We start from the raw sequence: 21,209 nt of genomic DNA on the forward strand, positions 1-21,209 counted from the left end.
AAAACTAGAAGATACTGCCAAAGTTAGTATGAGGCCAACCAGAGCAATTCAGTCAGAAACTGAGAGAATCTGGATTGAATCAGCCAGCTTGGAAATTAGATGTATAGAAGCTAGAAGCTTCCAGATCTGGGCCAAGAATAGTTAGAAGAGAGAAGGAAACACTCTGAGTTCAGCCCAAGCAATGTATTCACACAGCTTGGTTACAGCAGTCATACCATCCCATCATCAGAGAAAATACAAGTGACACTTACACACAAACAGACATTTAAAGTTAACAACTACCAGACTAAACATTTGGGTTTCCTCATTCTGAAAAATCTAACTCTTTAACCAATCTAGTCTCCATTAAGTGACATTGCCTTCAAGGCACAGGTCTACAACATGGATGTATTCTCAAAATCCTTTGTATTCTCTCTCTAATCTGTCACCACATGCTGTTGATTCTCAATTCAAAGTTTATCTCAAATCAAACCATTTCTCCTTTATTTTATACTTTCAAGAAGGTTGCCTAACCCTACTGAATACCCTGTGTGGTTTTTACCACACTTAGTCAATGCTGGGATTCATGCAATTTTTAGATATGTTTAAGAGCTAGCTTTATGTCTGGTGTTTGATAGGCTTGGCTCAGAAGCATTTGACTTTTATAAGTTTGGCATGTTGTAGCTGTGTCCCAAAGTGGTCCTCTCTTTTCATAGAGATAATAATTTAAAAACTAGGCTCTATATGAAGGTGCTGTGGATGGCAACTGCTTTGGTAATAACACTGGCTGATGTAAGAGGATGCTTGGGTTTTGATAGACATGGAGAGAGGCTCTAAAAGTACAAAGAAGCTGTAGAGATTTTGCAAATACATAGAACAGAAGAACATTGATCAGGACCACATGGCCTAAAAAAGATAATGCTGAAGGGACACTGCAGCCACAACTTTTTCTAAACTGAAATGGCTAACGTAGGAAGCTCCATGAGACACTATAAGAGTTTTTGAACATGAAAAGCCTTGCATTATACCCAAGGAACCTCCATTTTCACAGGACTCACTTCCGCAAAAAATTATTTTGGACATAGGCATTTTGCATAGTTGCCACTATTTTTAGCTTCTATGTCATGAACTTGGAATTAGTTAGGCTTGATTACATGTGCCTTGCTCACAGGCTTAGAAGTTATTTATAGCCTCAATTTGAGTATCAATAACTTGTAATAACTTAAAAATATTTTCATGTAAATATTGGCTTCAACAAAACTAACAAAAATTAGAGATGAAAGGGAAACACAAATACAGATAAGGATAAAACTCACAGATTGATTAGGGGATTCCTTGACATTTTATATTTTAGTCCTGGGGAGACTGCTTAGTGGTTACAAATATGAAATCCTTGCTGCTCATTCAGTGGACATTGGTTCAATTTATTAAACAAACATGGTGGATCACAGTTATGTATAGTTCCAAGGGGTCTGACATACTGTTCTAATCTCAGCAGGCACCAGACATATATATGGCACACATAGATATATATATGTGCAGGGAAAATACTCATAACATAAAATAACATAAATAAATCAAAAAAATTCTGCATGTGAGCTAATTAAAAAAACTTACCAAAACTACATGATTTTTTAAGCCTGTCAAAATTTATTTCAGGTAAGATAAATATTGGAAAGTCTACAGCAAGCATGCTGAGAGTTGGGGGAAATAGTCTTCCCAGGAAAGAGCACATTAATTGCCTATTTTATACCAAATGGCAGGACAACCATTTGTAACAATACAGATTGAGCAAGTCATATTTTAAAAATACATGCATACATACATATATGGATGTCACAACAATTAGTAAATAATAACAACTTACATTTTTTTGGAACAAGAATGGTTATATGAAAAGGTTTGCTGAGGGAAGTAAAAGAGAAATGTTAAAATTATATTAATCTCAAAAAAGACTCATCTCATAGGGATTTCTTCTGGATCTATATCATTAAGGAAGAACTGATAACAATGTTTTCTGAAGTATTGTATAAAATACCAAAGGAAAAGATATTATCCAACTCACTTCATGAAACTAATATTGCTCTGATGCAAAAATCAAATAACAAAATACAAAAAACAAAAATTTATAGAGCAAGCCTCTTGATAAACATAGACACTAATATATTCAATGAGATATTTGCAAACACAATTAAAACATCATCAAAATGTTATTTTTATGATCAATTGACTTTATTTCAGAAATGCAAGGATGCTTCAACATGTACTGTCTTAATGAGGTTTCCCTTGCTCTGATAAACACTATGACCAAAACAACTTCTGGGAAGAAAGGGTTAATTTAATTTTAACTCTCAGGTCAGAATTTGTCACTGTAGGAACTCAGGAAAGGAGCTCAAGGCAAGAATCTATAGGCAAGAACTAATGTTAAAGACTATATTGTTGGCTGACATATCCTTCACGGCTTCCTCAGCTTACTTCCTTTTACAACCCAGAACCATTTGCAAAGGGGTGAAACCACTATCAGTAGACTGGTCTACTGGACATTGGCTATCAGTCAAGAAAATGCCTCTACAGACTCGTCTATAAAACAATCCAATGAAGAAAATTCTGCAATTCTGATTTATTCCCAGATATATCTAGGTTTGTATGAAAGTGACAAAAACTAACCAGAGCACACATAAGTAAATGGTACATCACATAAATGAATTCAGGAGAAAAAGATCATAAGACCATTTGAATGAGATCACCATAAAAATCCACTCCTGTTCTTCAGAACAGAAATAGATAAAACCATTTTAAAATTCACAGTGAAGGACAAAGGGACCAAATGGAAAATAATAATAATAATAATAATAATAATAATAATAATAATAATAATAATAATATCATTTAAAAGATTAGATTAATGAGTAATGCAACAAGTTCTTCATACCAGTTTCAAGTTATATTAAAAGGAATAGTAATCCAAACAGTACAATGCTGGCACAGAAACATACACAAGGAATGGCAAACAAATAAAAAGTAATGTAGCTATTGCCTCTAGAAAACAATGGAAACAACATGCTTTGGAGAAAAAGCAGAATCTCAAAAATGTGGCCAATACCCTCCCAATATCCACATGAAAATAATGAAATGAGATTCCTTCTTATTCTTTTCTCCAAATAACCTTATTGTGAGACTTAAAACTTAAATCGTTGAAGAAACAGTAGGGAAAACTCTTCAAGATGCAGGATTAAGCACTGAGTTTGTGACTAGAACTCTAATTGCTAAGGGTATAATGCCAAGAATTGCCAGATGAGATCCCATGACAAAGGAAGGAATGCATAATGAGAAAGCCTAAAAAACACAAGGCAGTCTTGGCCAGTTATACATCTAATAGAAAGTATATATCTAAAACGAACAAATAATTATAAAAAAAAACCTAAATAACAAGAAAGTAAGCAGCTCAAGCAACAATCGGAATAATAAGAAAAATACTTTGTTCCCCAAAGATGTACAAATGTTCAATCAATATATTAAGTGAATTAATTAACTCTCAAATTTACAAATGTTTCATGGTTTTTCATCGACAGTTCTGAAAGTTTACAAACATATATAAAATCAGGAATATATATATATATGTGTGTGTGTATGTATGTATGTATGTATGTATGTATGTATGTATGTATATGACTTAAAAGTTAAAGCAACTGTCTGGAAAAACCAAGAGAACAACAAAGAGTAGAAACATAGAAAGAATATGGTCACAGTATTTAATATGCAGACATGGAACCCAAGGTCATGTACAATGACTACACCAATGAACATTTCTAAAAGTAAGATGGCTATGCTATGCCTGACTCTACAACTTTCTGTGTCTATAAGACTTCAGGGAGTAGTAAGACCTTGAAAGCTCCTGCCACATTCTTGGGAAACCTGTTGACAGAGCCAGTCCTTCCAGGTCATGTCAAGTAATCACTGTTGTTATAAGTTCATAGTGCAATGGCCACATTATATTTTGGTGACAGTATCCTACAATATAACAACCTATCTTTCTACTAAGAAGATCATTTGGCTTCTCTCTAGATGTCTCCTGAGCTATGAGGGAGTTGACTATCGTTTGGTGGGGAAATTTAATATTTTGTTGAAATCTAATTTTTTTTTCTTTTTTGTTATGGATGATGGTATGTTTATGAGTAAATATTTACATTTTGTTTGAAGTAGAAGTTTTAGTTTGTAGTTTTAGAATGTCAATCTATGTTTTTAAATATTATTCTTTGCTTCATGTTATAACTGAATTAAGGTTTTACATGATGTGGACTTGGTTGAAGTTTATCTTGTATATAGTAATAAGCTCTTCCAACACTATTTGATGACAACAATCTCTCCCCATAGTTATCTTTATTCCATTCACCCCTTTTCCACACACAGTCTTTCTGCTCTCTCTCTCTCTCTCTCTCTCTCTGTGTGTGTGTGAGAGAGAGAGAGAGAGAGAGAGAGAGAACTTGTTTCTTCTTGAATATTTCTTATATTCATTCTTTAGATGTCTACTTACACAGACACATTTACATTCTTTCTTGATGAGCTAAACCAATGTTTCCTTTTTTATCTTTTTAGCAAGGTGAATAATAGTCACACCAGCGTATATATGGTACACCAGAAATATATGTCCTTTCCTTTATGTTATTTTTGTAGTTCACAACTTCCTTTACTTAGCTTTTATTTATCTAATTAGTTCCTATTGCCAGCCATAACAATAATTACAATCACATAATTTCTAATCATACATGTCTAATATGATCTTTGGGGACAAACAAAAGTCTTTGCCCAGAAGTCCATAATAAAAATATCAAAGGCAGCAGAGATTCATCATTAGAAAGGTATTTCTCATCATATGGCAGGGCTTAGTTTCTGTTGAGGGTTTGTGGCATTTCTTCCAGACTCACAGATGGCAATATGCTGATGAACTTCATGACTGTTCTTGGAGAATGTGATGAGAAAGAGAACACTCTAGTGTTTCCATATACAAGAACACAAATACTATGAGATCTGCCTTATATTGTTGTGTCTTGAAATGTCTCTTCTTTTGTCTTATTCTAAAAATTCAAGTAGCCCCCAAAGAAGGAAAGTGAAAGGCTACTTTTAAAAGATTGAGTACTTTTACTCTGACTTCATTCTCTAATAGGATGTTCTTGTTCAGAGATTTTGCTCTTAAGGTTTGCACAAAGATAAGACTGAATTTGAGTAGTTGACATTAGGATATTATTTTTAGATGGGATCTTGTTATATTGTCTGGGCCCATTTCAAACAGCAGACTCAAGAAATCATTGGACCTTGGTCGCCATTTGAGGGTGGATATACACTCATCTGTAAGCTTGTGATTTATTTTCTGCATACCCAATCTCCAGTCATTATTGTGGAATGATATCTTTATATCTTATGCCTCAGAGACTATTACCTTCGCTGCCATTTTTGTATTCAGTGAATGCTGGAGTTGGCAGGGCTTCCAGGAGCCTATATAGAATTTTAATATCAGTTTCTATATTGATTTTCTCTCTACATATACTGAATCCCCATGTTTTGTGTCATCTTCATTATATGTTAAATTTCTTAGAAAGTTTAGAGAACAAAGTATGATCTAACTTACTTTGATTTGTCTTTCAATGGTGAAAAATTATTTTAATACCAGGAAACATATTTGAATGCTCATACTTCTTTCTTTTCATTAGACTGTAATTCTCTCAGCAAGTCACCAGAAATTTTATTTATTTTACCATGTGTGTAGTTTTTAATAAGAGAGTTCCTAATTAACTAAACATTAACTTGTCTAAACATACTTCTCACATTCTCCATCTAACCAAATATGACATTTGTTTGGATTTTTGATAGGTATTTATGAACTCAAATATGGATATTTTCTTTAAATACTGTCATAGTCCCTCCAATAAGTTCATGTCAAAAAAAATTAATGTAGCCAAGGCAAGCCTCAAACTCAAGATCTTTCCGCCTCTGCCTCCTTCAGCAAATCCTACTAGCATGCAGTTGCAATCTGGTTAAAGGAAGTCAATCGCATTCATTCAGTCTCTGGAAGCATGCAGTCACACTAGTTACATTTAAAGGCTCCTGAAGGCTACACCAGCCTGATGAATAGATAAGTAACCAACTAGAAATTAAAATGTTTCATTTACATCAAGCACAGATATGGCCTTTGTCTTTGAACTTTTCAAATGGAATTGTGGTAGGACAATTTGCTGTTTACATAGGCACACAGAAGCCTTGCAAATCTTATTAAAGTCAAGCAAGATGGAGAATAAATTTAGCAAAATGAACACAGGGTGTGAAAGTTGTAGCAAGACCAAATCATTTCTTCATAAGTCTCTTTTCACTTTTCAGTTAAGAGGAACAAGCGAATAGGGTTTGGAGCTGTGTGTCGTTGGCAATTATATTTTACATATTGTAGCATACATAGCACATTTCAGTGCTATGAAATCTTACAAGGAGGTATTTCAAGTCATGAAGTTATTCTGGATTCAGAGTGATCTCCCAGCAGACACATCTCCAACCTGTGCCTTTGAAGTAGAAGCACGTGGAAGCTCAGATAAAGCCCTCTTCTACATACAACCAGGTTCTGAAGAAGACATACCATAAAGAAAAACTTGATGTACAAATGACATCAGATTGGAATTTCCCCAAAAGTCTCATAGTAACTGAGTAGAAAAGACGTTTTCTCATAGCTGTTTCTTTAAATGAGCTTAGCATGGCTGCCCTCTGAGAGGCCCAAGACATAGCTGAAAGAATCAGATGCAGAAACTAGCACTGAAACAATGGATGAAAGCCTGGGACTCCTGTGGTTGAATTGGGGAAAAGCTGGAAGAAGCTAAGGAGGAGGGCAGCTCCATGGGAAGACCAGCAGTCTTAACTGACATGGACCCCCTGAGCTACCAACCAGGCAGCATACACCTGGTCTGAACTCAGTGAGAGCCATGCACCTAACCCTGGAGAGACATTAGGCCCCAAAGAATGGGGAGGCCTGGTGGGCTGGGGGGCTGGGGACCACCAATAGGAGACAGGGGAGGAGTTATGGGGTGGGGAGCAATAAAGGACAGACAGGAAGGGATGAAGTCTAGACTGTCAAAAAGGATTAAAGAATAAAAGTAAATAATTTTTTAAAAATTAATGTAGTCACACCTAACAGAAAAATTATTTATAAATATTTTGCTTTTTTAATTAAAAAGAAAAATAAAAGATAGCTTTTGATCTTATAATAGAAATTCTGAGAGCATTTTCCTTTTAGTGACTATGCTTTAATATATTCTTTAAAAATGTGTGATGTAGATAATGAGGAATAGTCAGGCACAGATAATAGATGACATCCCTGAATCCCAACTTCTGTTTTGAAAAAAAAAAAAGGAGTTTATTGTATTGGATAGTTTCTAAATTGCTTTATGCTTTTCATTCTCTGCTTTTCTAATTTTTTAAAATAAGCTATAAACCAATCCAACTCTCTATAAAGACATATATAGACAAACTTTAATGTAGTCAACATAATTTACCAGTTATCTCACACCATAAGAGAAGTAGAAAGATGATTCTAATCTTTCCACAAAATTCCACACTCAATAAGCATTATTTATGTGAAATATCAAAAAATAATAAATTTGCTTTTTATGTCTAAGTACACAAATGTGTATATGTGGTCTCATGTGTATTTGTATATGTGTTTACAGGTGCTTTTGTGTTCCTGGGCTTGAGAATGTGGAGGTCAGAGAAAAAACTTGAGTGTTGTTCTCAGAAAAAAATTGTCTACTAATACTACTACTACCATCAACTTCCACCACCACTATCCTCACCATAACCACCACCATTATTGGTATTATTATTATTATTATTATTATTATTATTATTATACATAGACAGGCTCATTGACCCTGAACTTACCAGGTAAACTACGTGGATTGGTCAGAGTCTCAGGAGTCTATCCAGTTCCTCTCAACCACTGAGATGGGGCAATATTTCCAGCTTTCTTTTCGTGGGTTCTGGGGTAGGCATATCAAATCAAGCCCTTGTGCTTATGAGTAATGTACTTTATTGGATTGTCTCTTCAAGCTCTTTAACTTGATTCTTTAAAAAGATAATCCACAGTCTGCTTTCTTGAAAAAGAAACTGTTTTTAAATGTTTATAAATGGAATAGAGATGCTGTCAGATCATCATGGATTCTAGCCACAGATATTTGTTGACTAGAATCCCACTGATAGAATATTACTGTGGCATAGCAAAGTAGAAACAGGTGTGTTTCTGCATCAAAAGATCATGCAATGTCCACTCATTGAAAAACCCCATACTGATTTTGTATGCATAAGAAAGAATTAAATTCTGTTTTTAAAATTTTCTAGTAAATTGATAAGCATCTGGTAAAATTGATGCTTATGAAGAAGTGGAGATTGCCAGTTGCCTGCTACTGAGGTTTTGAAGTTATTAGTAAATGAATAAATGTTAGTTTTTTTTTAAAAGAGTTTCGTGTCATAAAATTTACAATATTGCTCTATATACTTTGTGTTGCTTAGATTCTTGTATTCAGCAGTCAACAGTGAGACTAGTTAGCATTCTGAAGCAAAATTCTAAACCATGTATAAAAGCTGCCTAGAAGCTGGGGTGGTGATTCATGGCTGTTGTCCTATGTGGGAGATATAGAAAGAAGAATCAGGAGTTGAAAGGCAGTCACAGTTACATAGTAAGAAATGCAACAGCCTGGGAAACCTGAGATCTGTCTCACCTTCTCCACAAACTACCTAGAAACTTTAGGGTTTTATTCTGATTGAAAACATATGAATTTTAAGTTGATTAAGAATATTTTATACCTAATTTCTTCACATTGTTCATTGACCTATTCAAAAAACGTGTGCTATTGCTAGGTGTGTACAATAAGAATTTCATACCAGCCCATAGGAGCCAGAGGCAGGCAGATTTCCATGTGTTCAAAGCCACTCTGATCTACATAGAGAATGCTTGGCTAGCCATGGCCATGAATTGAGATCCTGTCTCAAAAAGTAAACAAAACAAAATCAAAAATAAAACAACCAACTTGTTACATGTAGCTGATACAGTTAAGGCTGGTCATTACTAAAGATTATAACCATAACAAGCTGCCTTAAGATCAGTTAATGTCAGTTGTGTTTGGAAAGCTCTGTCATTCCTAACAGTTGTTCTTCGAAACATTTTTTTTTTATTTCCTCATTTTATGCTAAACCTATAGGCCTACTTATTTTCGAATTTTAAGTCATATAACCTATATGTATTCTAATTAAGTTTCTTTGCTTTACCTCCTAAAGAACATGTCACCTCTCTAATTAATCTGAATGTAAGAGTGTATTTATGAAACAGAACAGAAGGTTGTATATGAAAGAAAAATAAATTATCTTAGTTTGATAACCTCCCCATAATAATTTTATTCTACATATAGTTTAAGCTGAAAATGCCAAAATCCTGAATCTTCAATTTTCTGATTTTTTATTTTAGTTTTTAAATTTTGTGTGTGTGTGTGTGTGTGACATGCATGTGGCTTACCATGTAGGACAGAGAAAGTAAGTGGCCACATACTCTGTATTGCTAGCATTGTATAAGAATAAGAATGCTGTAATGATTATTTATATTTCATTGCAAAATTAATCATATCAAAGCCAGTCAATTATAAATACCCCATTTTAGGTAGAACAAATTACACAATCATGTAATACAGACATGGAGAAACACTAGGAATGACAGAGAAAGCTAAGTTGTTGTCTTGATAATTGTATTCTTCTCACACACAAAATGCATTTACTCCCCATGACACTTGTTAAGTTTTATTTGATACAGACTAAAATTCTATGCTCTGTGGTAGGTTTATATTGTCTTCCTGCTTGGCAGAAAACTGACAAGTGTACCCTATACATATCTCACACAGGGTCAAAACAGTTACAATAAACAAGCCCATTTGAAACAGTGATAAATAGGCAATTGTAACTATTTTTGTTCCGTATAAAATCTACAAACTCTTTATACATACATTTCTAGCTATGGATATCTCTGAGATAATGGAGTGTGGCTTGATGGGACTAAATGGCTTTATTGATGCACTCCATTTACATTCCCCAATTCTTTCAATGAGATTTCGTTTTTCCCAACAATTTTTTACTTATCTAAATAAATATCATATGTCTTTTACAGAAGACTGAGAATGAAGCTACCCCTTGTTTGTAGCTTTTGGGAGTCCAAATAACCTATCACTTGTATGTTTTATTTTTCAGCCTAAACTAACACTTTTTGAAAAAATCCAATATAGTTATTTTGAAAGTTTTATATGTGCTATTCTTTGGTTGACTCTACGTGAAACTAGCACACACAGAGAGCTAGTAACCAAACACATCTTTAACTTTAAACTTACCTCGAGCCTTTAAAACATCTCTAAACTTTTAGTTTAGAGAATGTATAGGTGTCTGCCCTCTCTGGAACTCTCAACTGAGAATGTGATAGTCATGACTTTGTCATCCCTAGATTCTTTCTCAGTAGGGATGTTTTATACTTATATCATTGTGTTGTAATACAATTTTAAAGCTTTATTTTCTCATAACAAAATTTTACTTCCAATTTTAACAAGTCCTGGCTACTATAGAGTCTAGAGAGTCCATCAACTCTCTTCTTTTTGTTTAAATACATGTGCTTGCTTTCTGACATTCCTGTTTCTTGAGGTATCTAGCCATGAGAGACAGAATTACTTTGCAGTTTTATGTCCTGCTGAAAATCCTTCTTTAAGAAGACCATAAGTCCCTCCAGTAAACTATCATCATGTAGTCACAGACTTGTCACCAACAGACTTGCCTCTGTACAATAGAGGTTTGTATTTACCCTGTTTTCTGTAACATTTTTCTGAATAGTTTTCCAAGCTCATTGTATAATTTCTTTACAGTCTTGAACCATAACTAAATATTCAAAGTCAAACTGTTTGGTTACAACTACATGACAGTCATATGTTTCTATATAAGCTAAATATGGATGCAACTATACAGTTGTACAATAAAATACTACAAAATTAAGTGACTTAATGATATTTTTTCTCACATGTATACCTTTGAATCAGCCTGAGGATCAAGTACTTGCATAGGAGTTAACTTGCTTACTTTCTGAATGTATCTTGGTTTCAGCTTTACTAGACATAATTAGCAGTCTTCTTGGATGAGAGAAATAGGGAGACAGTATTCTTTTAAGTACCCAGACAGAAATAATATTGAAAAAAAAGAAGTATATGATGTTCCTTGTGTCTAGTATCAAAACTGTCATGTTGTCAATTTTGATAACATTTTAATAGTCAAAGAAAATCTAGGACTACTGTCTTCATAAATGGAACTAGGAAATATATTTTGCTATTAATTAGAAGACATTAAAATTAACTTAAAGAATGAAGGATAAGAGACAACATTACCATTTTAACACTTTTTATCCATTTTACATCTATTAATAAATGTCCCTGATTTTAAGCAGATGGCTTTTCCTTCATTATGCTTTATTAACTAGTGCTTTTATATTCTATTTTAAAAATTCACCTATGCTAAAATTGTGACAATGATTATCTTAGTATGACTTTAAATATTTATCACTTGCCTTAGTTAGGTTTTACTGCTGTGAACAGACACCATGACCAAGGAAAGTGTTATAAAGGAAAACATATAATGGGAGCTGGCTTACAAGTCTAGAGGTTCAGTCCAGTACAATCAAGGCTTCTTTTTATTTTAGATTGTGCTTATTGTACCCTTCATCCACATGTTCCCCATTTTTACCTTGATGATATTGTATGCTTTCTGTAAATGATGAAATTCAATCATATTTTTCTTGCTTTTTCATAGAACTACATTTTACTTTTTAACATAGACATTGTCTCAATTGATCAACATACTTTTACAAAGAAGTGGTGTTGGAGATCCTTATTAATATAAAGTACAAAAATGATATTTTATAATTTTTCTACAGCTATAGGAGGGTCTACGAAGAGGAAATAAAGATTTTGTGGTGTATTATTTGTCCTTTTCAATGTGCGTATGCTTAAAAGGAGACAATTGGTCAAATCCAACTGAAGACCAGGATATAGTCCACACACTTATGGGCTTATTTTTAACTAAAAAGCCAAAAAAAAAAAAAAATACACATAGGAAGAATAGAAAGCATTTCTAACAAGTTAAGCTGTTCAAACTTGACAACTACATGTTTGAAGTGCAAAGAGACCCTTACTTATCACCCTACAGAAAACTCATCCACAGATGAAAGACCTCACCATAAGTCCAGATGCACTGAATCTAATAGAAGAGAAAATGATATGTAGCTTTGAACTCATTGGCTCAGAAAACAAGATTTTCTGAAAAGGCACCAATTGTACAGACACTAAGAACAACAATTAATATTAACCTCACAAATTTAAAATATTTTATATGGCAAAGGACACCACAGTTCAGACAAAGTAAGAGAATACAAAATGACAAAAGTCCTTTACCAATTACACATATGATTCAGGATTAATATTTAAAGTTTAAAAAATTAAATCAGGACATCAAGAAAAGATATAACCCAATTAAAAATGGGGAACAGAACTCGACATTTCTCAAAAGACTAAACACAAATGGATTCAGAACAATTAAAGTTTCAAACCCCTTCTGCTCTTTCAGTTCTTTCTCAACTCCTCTACTGAGGACCCCATTGGGGAACCCGTGCTCAGTCCCCCGTAGGAAGAACAATATCAACCAACCAGAATTCCCAGAGCTCCCAGCGACTAAACCACCAACCAAGGAGTACACATGGAGGGACCCATGGCTCCAGCTGCATATATAGCAGAGGATGGCCTTGTCAGGCATCAGTAGGAGGAGAGGCCCTTGGTCATGTGAAAGCTGATGCCCCACTGTAGGAGAATTCCAGGACAGGCAGGCATAAGTGGGTGGGTGGGTGTGGGAACACCCTCATAGAAGCAGGGGAAGGAGGATGGGATAGGATGTTTGAGAGGGGGACTGGAAAAGGGGATTACATTTGAAGTGTAAATAAAGAAAATATCCAATAAAAAATAAAACAGAAAAACAAGAAAAATTAAATTACTGTTTAGTAACCTTAACCATCAGTAAAATGTAAAACATAAAACTACTTTGATATTTCATCTTAAACCAGACAAAATGGCTCAGATTAATAAAACAAATCTCCATACTGTAAGGTTGTGAGGAAATGTGAATACTTATCCATTTTTGGTAGAAGTGCAACATGGTAGAGCCATTATGGAAAGCAGTGTAATGGTTCCTCAGAAAGCTGGGATTAGATCGAACTCACAACAGAGCTATTCTTGGGGATATACCCAATGGACCAAAGGATTCTACGTTATACTGCAGAGGCAGTTAATCATCTGTGTCATTACTTCTCTGTTCATAATAGCCTGAAATTAGAAACTGCATAGAAGTCCATCAACTGATGAATTAGCAGGGAAATTGTGGTACATTTAAACAATAATATTCAACCCCCAAAATGAAATCATTAAATTTTCAGGTAAATAGATGGACCTAGAAACAAAAACATCCTGAGTAAGATAACCTTCTCTCCTTCTCTCCTCAAACAACAAAATATGGTATGTATTCTTCTGTATATGAATGCTAGCTTTTCATCCTTCAACAGTCATGCTACATTCCATATAATAGCAGAGGGTAAATTCAGAGTGAAGGAAAAGGAGGGAGGACAGATCTCCCAAAGAAGGGGAAATGGAATATATATAACTATGGAAAAATGAGGGGTAGACTGGAATAGGAAGATTAAATGGAGAGGTAAGGGAAAAGGGGTATGAAGCAGGGAATAAGGAGATGGACAACTAACAATAAGGGCTATTTGCAAGAATATATGGAAACCTACTATTGAAAAAGCTTCTTAAAATCTATAAATAAAATTTAAATTGTAGGCACCAAATTATGTGGAAGACAATGCTGCAACTTGTTTACTTTCAACACAGAATGAAACTTCCAGTGCCAGGAATGGATTACATCTTATTGAGTTGCTGGCCCAAAGGATGCAATGAAAATCTCAAATAACTCAGGAAATTTTCAAGAATTTTGGTTGCTCTTCACAAACTAATAGTCAGACCCTATTGATGAAGACAATACTTACATATCTTAGTGAATACAGAAAAGTTGACCTGGTGGTGAAGTAGAGCCTTCACTACTACTGACTACACTTCATGATACTGGATCCTTTGCATACTATCTGAGTGAAAAGGTAGCTGTCAACATAGCTACAAACTCTATAATACACAGTACTTACCTGCCTGTGTGATATACTGGTGTGATAAAGGCACAAACAGAGTGGAAGTATACCAACACCTATTTGATTGGATTTAAGGCACACTTGATGAGATACTAGACATACCTAATACTGACAGATTAGCCAAGAACCTGAGGTTGAGGGCATGGATCTAGGAAAAAAAAAAACCAAAAACTTTTATGTTAAAGCAACAACAATAAAATTACTCCTAATGACATTCTGCCAAACCTATAGATCAGCGTCTTACACGACCATCCTAAGAGAAGGTCTAACATGCAGTTGGGAAGTAATGGAGACTCAAAAGTCAGGGGTCATCTCAAAAGGACTAAAGGCATGCAAATAAGTACTCTGGAGATGGCCCACCACTTTTCATAGCTACAATGGGTAAACTCTGAATTTCAGTGACTTCAGAGATTTTTGTCCCAGGATTGCTTCTTGCTATTGGTATGTTTTTCTGTTACAATTCCATAGCTTAGTGATTCCTTGGCATTAGTCTAGACTATTGGTCAGTTTTTTTCTGCAGATCTTTGCGGATATACTTTCACATAGCAATTCTGTGTAGATAAATTGATAATTTTGTAATTCCTAATAAAAACATAGAATTTGTAAATTTATACAACTAATTTCCAGCCCTCTAAAGAGCTGCAAACGGGGCTCTGTAAACTTTCATCAGTCACAGTCTAATTTTACCAGGATGTGAATGCAGGATTGGAACAAATTTACGATCAAGGGCAACATTCCTTCTAGGATAGCTATATGACCACTATTTGATAACAAAAGTTCCTAAACTGGAAATGGACAATTTATTGTAGGTACAAGGACAGAAAATGAAATATTGATTTATTTATCTATACACAACTTCAATACTAATGAAATACAAGGCAGATGGTTTGTTTCTTGGTAAAACTGTGCTAACTTATGAAATAAGAATTGTTGTTTTAAACTCTTGATGAATTTATGGAGCTTTCAACATATAATGAGTGTTTAGTTAAGTATTAGTCTGAGTAGCATGTAAACATTTCAGCTGTAACTCCTTATCAGTTATGACTTGAATTAGTGTTTTAAACTTGCTACCAATTTTTACAAAAAAATAAAAAACAAAAAAACAAAAAAACAAAAGAAAAGAAAATGGTTGGAAATTTATGTGATCTATTCTCCTGAGAAAGTTTTTTTCATCCAGAATGAATGAGGTTTTTTTTTTCTGCACTGGTGCTTACTCATTGGAACTTGCTCATAGGAACATTTGCTCCATTCACCAAACATATATATGCATCTGTAACTATAGGTGTGTGTACATAAGTACCATGAGCACTTGTGGAGTTGATAAGGCAGGTGGTTGTCTGAGCAGAGTGTGTATGTGTATCAGTGTATGCATGTCTGAGAGGTGCCTATGGAAAAGATTTTCTTTCTGCCTATGTGACTTTCTTTTCCTTTTCCTCTGGCTCACAACAAGTTGATGACCTCTAATCAGTGAGAAAAGAACAAAGAGACAAAGTAATCAATGTCTTTCATGTTTTTTTCTGCTGCTGAGCAGGAGGAGTTAATTACCAGAAGCCAAAGGTTTTTGGTCTTAAAAAGCAAAGGTTAGAGAAAGGTAAATATTACAGAAAGTAAGCAATTTTTTAAACCTCACTGTTTTTTTTTCCGTGTGAATCATATTTTCTGGTTTTATGTTTGTTTTCTAAACCAAGAGAGAAATAAGGCATGGAGTTGGAGGTTGGTAAAATGGGGAGAATATGGTAGACTATAGAGGATGAGAAATATACCATGATGAGAATATACTTCTTGAATTTATGTTTAAAAAATACTGTCTAAAATTATTTTTGTTTGGTTTTTATTTGATGTTTTTACTTTCATTCACTTTGGGGTTTACTAGCTTCTTAATTTGTATATTAATTTATGTCTTAAGTTTTAAATTTTTCTTGTCTATTACCTTTTCTAACACTACTTCTAAACTTCCTATAATTTCTTCAGGAATTAAGTGTGTGTGTGTGTGTGTGTGTGAGAGAGAGAGAGAGAGAGAGAGAGAGAGAGAGAGAGAGAGAGAGAGAGGCAGAGAGAGAGAGAGAGGCAGAGAGAGAAAGGGGGAGGGATAGACAGAAAGAGAGACAGAGAGAGAGACAGAGAGAGAGACTATATATGTATACACATATGCATGTGCTCAAAGGGAGTCCTTGAGATCTGAGGTACTCTGAAATTTCTTTATTTCATTTTGTGTTTGAGCTACAAAGCATGACCTTATTATATTTATTCTTCAAAGATAAGTTACTCAATCTAATGTCATTATATAATGATTAATTATATAATCATAATCACAAGACACATATAAAATTATCATGTGAATACATCCCTCATCTTTACAGTCAGGCAGGGATTATTGATTGTCCATATTAATTAACACATGTATGCTGTTGAATTGCAACCAGATTTAAACCTGGATAAGACTGAACATCTTCCATTTAAGTCTTTTTTTTTTTTTTTTTTTTTGGATTGGTGTCCAGTGCTATTTGTAGTCTTTGTCATCCAATATGTTCATAGATCACAAACTAATGTTTCTATATTATCTTTTTCTAATTTATCATGCATAGGTTGGGGCCTCCTATGGATATTAGATATGTCTTTCAATTATGTTATATCTGCAAAAACCTCTAGTTTTCTCTATCTATCAGCATTGACATTTTGGGTTCTTTCTCCTTAACTTTTTATCCTTTCTTTTCATAGTTTGAATCACTAAATATTCCTCAAATAATGATAGTTCCATGGATAAATTCATCAGTATGAAATCTTTTTTATTAAAACTTGGTTTTATTATTCAATTTCTTGCAGTTTACTTTTGTTCAGATAGATCATCTTTGCATTTTATTGACTATTTCTTTTAGTTATGAGTGGAGATACTTCTCTGATACCAATAATTCAATTTTATATGCAAACCAAAAGCTTTTCTTTCATAAGTTTGGCAAAATGACTTTGTTATATTCTATATAAGGCCATCCAATGTGTATTTATTTTCTGAATGAGAACAAGAGACTGTATATTTTGAAAGCAATGATTGCCTTTAAAAGAATAGTTTCTGTTATTTACAAAATGTTACATTTGGAGAAATGAATTATATTATAGATTAAGTTGCCAACTCTAATCAATTCTAGGAACACTAATCCAAAATAGGAAGTCATATGTAAATATTCACTCAAATATTTGGACATACCGAGAATTTAAGAACTCTCAATGTTTACATTAGATGCTTCGGTTTTAGATTCCCCAGGTTAAAAAATCTGCAAACGACCTTATTGGTAATCAGTGGGCATGCTGGTTTACTATTAACATAGTAACCTATATGATTACTATATAGATTAGGAACCAATATCACTCTGACAAACATTATGCTAATGCAACTAGTATTTTTAAATTCACTCAATTGACTTCAAATGTTCTCTGTCTTACAATAAAGTAACATTCCAAGAAACCTTTAGCAAGTTGGATAGCAAGTAAAAAAAAAAAAAAAAAAGAAAACGTACATTTATTACGTCTAATTTACTAGTAAACATGACTTATCAACATAGGATCCTAAGAGTGTTTGTTGTGTGTTCTCATGTTTTTGTGACTGGTTAGGAGCTTTACCAGCTGATATGGATAATTAGTCTCTAAGAAGAGTAATTTTCTGTATTTGAGAATTTTTAAGGCCTAAATTGCATGTTTTCAATGTTGAAATTGTTTTTAACATTATTTGAGAATATTGAAGGCCAAACAGTGTGTTGAAAATTACCACCAGCTTTGCTGTGTGACGTCTTGTCCACACAGGTGATTTCTCCAATCCAAACTTTCAAGAACTGGAGTTGTTGCCATCACTTATCTCTTAATCACTTGTGTGATGTCTGTTAGGGCACTGATGTTGAGGGAGGCAGGTAAAGATGGATATCGTAACTTCTGGCATTGTTTCCTTGTTCTGGAGTTTCTGCAGGTTTCCATTTGAATTTTCTTCCTAATTCTTGTGTTTTTCTCAAGATTCCTTTATAATACCTTCTTTATTTTGCTTAAATACTCAAATAACTTAATCGTATATACACGTTGATAGACAGGCTTCTAGCTCTTCTTAGCAAGCATAATTACTTCGTGTTCTCTACTCTCTTTCTCAAACAAGCATCCAGAACTACAGAGACAATTTCCAACACAAAAGTATTTTTGACTGAGGGAGGAAATTAGCTCGGAGAATACTGTCACAAAGAACACCACATGGGGGCAGCATATATTGCTATAAATTGACGATACTGCCAAATACTATGTTTATCAGTTTCCCCTTAGTATTTATTCTGAAGTTGATACCCTCTATAGCACCACTATTTCCATCTTTGCCATTCTCATCTCCTTTGTTTATATAAGACATAATTATCACTAAAGCACTTTCTTGCTTGTTCATATGTTACTCCCTCTTTGTGAGGATAGAAGGCAGTCTCTGTTTATAGCAATGAGATATTAATATATGAATTCTACTATCCAAGCCCCCACTCTACACATTGCTAGTTATATGACCACAAACACATCTCTTTTGTAAACATTGGGTTTTCCAGGTTTGCAAAGATATTAGTTATGTAGTGTTATGTAGATCCAACAGAATGCTATATAATGATTTTGTTATGTCTTTATTGGGTAAGAACTCAAAAGCCACTTAAGACCAATTCACTAGCTTTTATTTTCCCCAACTGAAAAATAATTGAACATTTAAACCAATGTGTTGAAATATGAATGGTCTATTCAAAATAACAAATTAAGTCGATCATAAAATAAGATCACATGATCTGTCCAGGTTCAAAATTCTATCATCATCCTTTAATATAAAATCCATGACAATTAATTAGCTGTCTTTAGTGTACGCAGAGGAGAAGTAAAAGTATACTACAAGATGGAATATTTACCTATGAGATTTATGGTACTGTTCCCAAATGGAAAACAATTTGAAAGCAATGAATCTCTATGAAAGACATTGGTCTTTATATCTGTACTTTAAATATTCTCCCAGGAAAAGGCATTATTGAGTTTTGCTGAAGAGATTTGGAAATCCCCGCAAATGAAATCAAAGCCTTCCAGAATAACTGTATATTCTTGGAAATACGAGACAAGCCAGACAGCCCTACTTTGAATGAATGTTTTTTAAAAATGCTCAAGAAACCACAAAACAGAAAAAGGCTCTCTAAATATGAGAAGGGAAATGTGTCTGGGGCATAAAAAACACGCATTCAATTTACTCTAGGGAAGAAAATTTTAAAGATGCTAACCTTGTGATTTGAATTGACTTTATTCATTTCAGAGAAGACATTCAAACAGTAATAGTACCTTGTAATAAAGATGGGGAAAAACCAGCAGAGTTGAGGTATAGGATGCGCATAGTAAAAAAAAAAAAAAAAAAAAAAAAAAAAAAAGAGTCAGCTCAGAGTTTATGCAGAATGAATAATATTTTTGTAAACTGTTAGCTGCTGAAAGAACGTTAAAGGTGTTTGTGCATTATTTTCCCTTTAGAGATGCAAAAACATAAAATCAATGGAAATTGATTTAATTTTGCCATCTTTCCAATGGGACAGAACCAAGTCTAGACATTTTGATTCTTATATTACTGTTTTCCATATTCCAATACTAATTCTTTCCAAGAGCATATAAGCTAACTTTGAATGCCAGCTTTGAACCCTTAGTAACTGTTGAATGGCATCTCTGCGGAGTTTCCAGAAAGTATTTTTTGCTTGAATCTTGTCCAAGATATGAATGATACCATGTGTGTAAAAAATACAAATGCCTTCTCACTTCCAACCAATAAAAATAGTTGCAATGGGAAATTCAAATATATTTGAGAACACCTACACAATATTTATATAAGAGGTTCTGCATACAAAACACAGAATTAAATTTTCAAGTCCGTTCACAAAGTGAACCTTAATGGCAGTGCTTGACTTCCAGTATCATTTGTAGTCACAGAGTCCTTGGCATCCATTGACAACAGTGAGCTTACCCATATGGAAACACTGGAGATTCTGGAATGAGTCAGGAACCATCGTGGAAACAGAGCTGGGAGGGGTAAAGGCTGCAGCTCTACTTTTACTCCACCTCCAGATTCCAAGCCACTGCAGAGTTTCACTTGCCTATCTTTGCATTCTGCTTCCGTGCTGCTAACTGTGCCCTGTGGTTGGGCTATCACCAATTTTAAAATTTAACCAGTTCTTCTCTTGATGTGCATTTTCAGATTAGGCATTTAGTGCCTGTATTGCCTAGATGGTTTATCATCTTCTCAAACTGTGGCTCTTTCCAGTCATCACATCTTCCTTCCATCCACAGCAAACATTCACTGATCCATTGTCAATGTTACTTTCTATACTACTTTCTGCTATATTAGCTAATGTGGTTCTAAAGTTGCACATACTTTATCTTCCACGCACAGGGAAGCCTAATGCTTTATCAATGCAGAAACTGTGATTTCTGCACTAAAATATGTCTTTTACACAGTGGGAGAATCAATAATATTTGCTAAAAGAGTGAATAGATTAACACATTTAAAGTACATTTCTCACATCTTTTAATGACTTTTGGTATTTAATTGATGGCTCTACACCTTTTTAGAACACTGACTGACTTACTGACGTATAGGATCTGATTAATAGGTGCCCAAGGAAAATTCCTTTCCATAGGGTCTATATGTTTTGAGAAAAAATGGAGAAATTAGTATGTATTTAACTACCTCCTGCCATCTACCTGACTACATAATTGCCAACCCCTTGGCTCTTGAATTCTGTTAAACCCATTTACTTTGTAACATCTACTGGTAATTGGACTAAGGGGTGCTTTTAATTCAGATAATATTTATAAAGCTTTGCAAAAATGCAAAGTGCAAATGGGTTTTGGATCTTGTTGCTCAATCTTTATTGAGCATATATATTTATCACTTGAATGCAGTAGT

This window comes from Arvicanthis niloticus, chromosome 2 (assembly GCF_011762505.2).
Source record: "Arvicanthis niloticus isolate mArvNil1 chromosome 2, mArvNil1.pat.X, whole genome shotgun sequence".
Lineage (NCBI taxonomy): Eukaryota > Metazoa > Chordata > Mammalia > Rodentia > Muridae > Arvicanthis > Arvicanthis niloticus.